The sequence below is a fragment of the Propithecus coquereli genome, unplaced genomic scaffold (genome assembly GCF_000956105.1).
Source record: "Propithecus coquereli isolate 6110/MARCELLA unplaced genomic scaffold, Pcoq_1.0 Scaffold22468, whole genome shotgun sequence".
Taxonomy (NCBI): domain Eukaryota; kingdom Metazoa; phylum Chordata; class Mammalia; order Primates; family Indriidae; genus Propithecus; species Propithecus coquereli.
The window spans coordinates 1-3703 of record NW_012147710.1 but is presented as its reverse complement, the minus strand read 5'-3'; the positions used below and the strand labels follow the sequence as shown (position 1 = coordinate 3703).

General features: G+C 38.9%; 1 long non-coding RNA gene across 1 annotated transcript; it reads right to left on the bottom strand.

Annotated features, from left to right (window-relative positions):
- Nucleotides 1-3702, bottom strand: LOC105811000. Its single transcript, XR_001137530.1, has 3 exons — nucleotides 3609-3702; nucleotides 1509-1598; nucleotides 1-172 (listed from the first exon to the last, which is right to left on the bottom strand). It is a non-coding gene; the product is annotated as an uncharacterized LOC105811000 (long non-coding RNA).
- Nucleotide 3703: the final 1 nt, after the last annotated feature.

Sequence of the window (3703 nt, the reverse complement as noted above, 5' to 3'; positions counted from 1 at the left end):
AAATGGTTCTGTTTGTCCCCAGCATGAGTGTGATGCCAGCTTCTAGAGGGAGGACGGTGTACAGACTCAAGGAACACTCTCATGGAGAAGCTCTGGCCAAACCTGGCACATACAGCACGATGGCTGTCACCGCAACCAGGGCAGCCAACATGGGCATCCAGGGCCAGGGTTTCTGTGTGGAAAGAAACCAAGAGTCAATATCACATTCTCCCCTCTCTTTTCATACCTACTAACCCCCCTGGTTCCAGGGAGTCCTGAATACTTAACAGAATATTGGAAAAATCTTATTTTTGTTTCATAAGAATAAAGTTTAAAGAGAAAAGAAAAAAAAAAAGTGAGGGAGTATAGGTATGAGGAGAGCCATAAAAGCAGGACCACCATTTGGAAGCCTAATACAGACCAGGAAAGTCCTGGGCAATTTTCAGCTTTGTTACAGTTGAACCAAGTGGTGACTTCTACGAAATCCTCTGGGCTCCACCTGCTTAATTTACTCTCGTATCCATATATTGCAATATAACTGATGTATGTAGAAGCCTATAGTATGTTTCTGCCTAACATGTTTACTTCTTAAAGAAAACCAGACTCGGACATGTTGGGATATTTTATACCAGGGGCTGGTGGCTAAGGTGATAGAAAGAAAATGGTCTAGGCTTTGATCCTCTAATTTGAAAGCATAGAAGACAAAATCAGACGGGGGTCAAGATGCGGAAGTAACATTAGGGATCCTGCCCGTCTGAAAGCCACGTGATCATCTCATACGTTCTCCTAACACGCATGCCGATTAGAGGCAAGCGTGGATGGTCTATTCCCTGTTGACTTTCAGAGGGCTTTATAATATAAACTGACTTTAGTTGACACTTTTATTTTTACTTGTATTCTGAGAGTCTTACTGAGAAAGTTCGTTTTTAAAGAAATATGCTGTTGTTGCAGATCAGGGCTCAGAAAGATATGGGATAGGTTTGTACTCCCACAAGTGCATACTGGGGTTGAGGCTGCCAGCCAATGGTTCATTATGCTAATCTCATTCTTTTTCATCTTCATAGCCACAGTATAAACAGGCATAGGGTTAAAACAAACTCTACATTATGGAAGGGAGAGGGTAGGGAGGAGAGGGAAAAAAGCTGGTTGAAAACTTCAGAGAGGCAAACTCTTCATTTCTCATTGAAATCTGATTAAACACACAATTAGGAAGAGGGGTACTAATGTAGAAATTCATAGTTTATTCCGGTTTGCTAGAGATAAAGACTCAGTTAAAGGAAGCATATTAACAACTGGTTAGGTTGGAATTAATTCATGGTTAGCATTACTACAAAGGAAACAAGACAAAATGTTATGTGATTAGTTGACTATTCAGTTCATTGGTATGACACAAATACATGGCATACTAAATGAAGGGTTTGCTTCAGGTAACAAAATACCTGTGTGTTTTTGCCATGCACTATATTACAAATATGGCACAAACAGGTGACGGGGACAAACAGACAAGGACTCAACAGTAGTGCTTGTACCTTTCTCTACCACAATGGACCGAAACACCAAAACAGGAAAGCCAGGAATAGGCCGATGAATACGGCTGGGACGGGTTGTAATATGGAAGGCTAAAGAAGGGAAGGGATATTAAAATCATTTTATGCTATGAAAATAATCAGATAAGATGATTTAGACCCCAGGGGGGTGGGAGGGAAGGAAGGAAGACTAAAGTAATAGAAGTATACCACTCAGGTTCTGCACTGATTCAAATATTTTAAAGACATCTAGCACAATCCAGAATGATGGACTGTGGTAGGTAAGCTGGCAAACTATCAGTTTAAAAGGAACAGCTGGATGCAACGGGCAATGTGGGTGTCCCTAAGACCCTAATGAAATGTGGCACATTAAGACAGAGCAATGACAACACTTCACCAACAGATGCTTTATAGTACGTTATTTTTTTCCACACCTGGAATCCATTATTTGACAATGTAATTCCTTGGCAATGGCTAAGGTTTATTTTATCCTTCCAACAAAACCTTTTTATTCCCCTCCAACCAAAACTCTTTTGCTTATGAGATGGTATTGCTTAAAAATAAATGCCCTGTGATAATGTGTGCTTCCTAAATCAGGCAACAGATCTGACACAATGTATGATAAAGATTTGGCATATAAAGACAGGCAACTGAGTCTCAGGGCTTTCATTTATGTTATTAGAATATAATTAATTTTTAAAATTGGAAGGGAATTACTATAATGAGTTATTACAGAGTAAAATTTTGGTACCATAAGTACAACACCACAAAAAAAGGAAATTCACCCCTTAAGGTGAATTGTAACTATAAATAATAACAGCAAGGTTACTTTTGAAAATGTTCTAAATAGTACAGGGGGATCCATTCTGATTATGCTAGATGTCTTCAATGGGTTAATTTAGCAGGAAGTGGACTGAAATTCCGTAATCAGAGGGATATGAATTAACCCAAAAGAGAGAAGTAACCAAACCATTATGATCTGATTTTAGAAGAGTTCTGTAATCGACATTTTCAAAAATAAATGCATTCCATTTTTGCTTAGCATAAAGCCTCCACACTCAATTCATCCACTTCTAAAAGGCTTCTACTTAAAGCAGTAAGTAAGCCTTTAGTGTCAAAAACTAACTTTCTTTAGCAAAGGACAGTTGGACACAACTCATGAGCATTCTGTGAGCAACTGAGTAACTGGATGGCCATGCAACGTGACTCTTGTACTTGTGCTGCCAGTTAAGCAGAGTGCTTTCCTCCATGGGAAGCATGTGGCTCACGCATACTGCAGTGTCCAAGCCATGACAGGGGTTTGAAATAAGTCAGAGCACAATCAACCACACTAAACATCCATCTGTTAAGGCCCACAAAGGTAATGATCACCAAAACGTACAACACAACATTTATTTAGTATAACGTTTTTTTAAAGACCATCTGCCTTTCTAGCAAATGGAAAACAAATAAATTTTACTAAACTCAATTTATACCAAAATGTTCCACTCTCTCTCCCTTCTCCCCCTTTCTATTTTTTTCTCTGTCTCTCTCTCACACACACACACTCAAAAAGCCCTACAGAAACTCACCAAATATTTTCTAATATTTACAGGATGTCAAAGAGACACTAAGCTTTTCAGAAATGTGCCTTAGTGAGAATATTATTAGTATAAAATGAAAACCATAATTAAGTCTCCATTTCTTCGATACAGCCAAACGCTAAAGATCAACATGTACTACTCTCTTTTAAATGCGTCCCTGGTGGTATAGTGCTTCCTTTCTCAGCAGGAGGGAAATATGAGCCAGATGATGACTTAGTGACAGAGCTTTAGATTCATCTGGGAAAAGCTGACAGTTGTTAGGTAAGCTGTTTTATTGCAAACAAGGCTCTTTCTTCAGGCAGTCCTCAGGCTCTTCTAGGAGCACAGGTTAAAGGGGCAAATTATTAATATTACTCAAAAACTTGACTGTACAATGATTCCATCACAGAATTTCATAATGAAAAGCTTACTTCATGTGTACCATTAGCCTCCCAAATCAGTAATAAAGTCCTCTGAAAATCAATTTCAAATCTCTCACCTGCCTCTCAATCAAAGCTAAGCCAAGTTTGCAAAGACTTACATTATTTCCTTTCTCTCGGAGCAGCTTCAGGTTGTCTTTACATTGTTTGAGCTCATCTGTGATTGACTGCTTTTCCTGCTCAGTCATTTCAAACT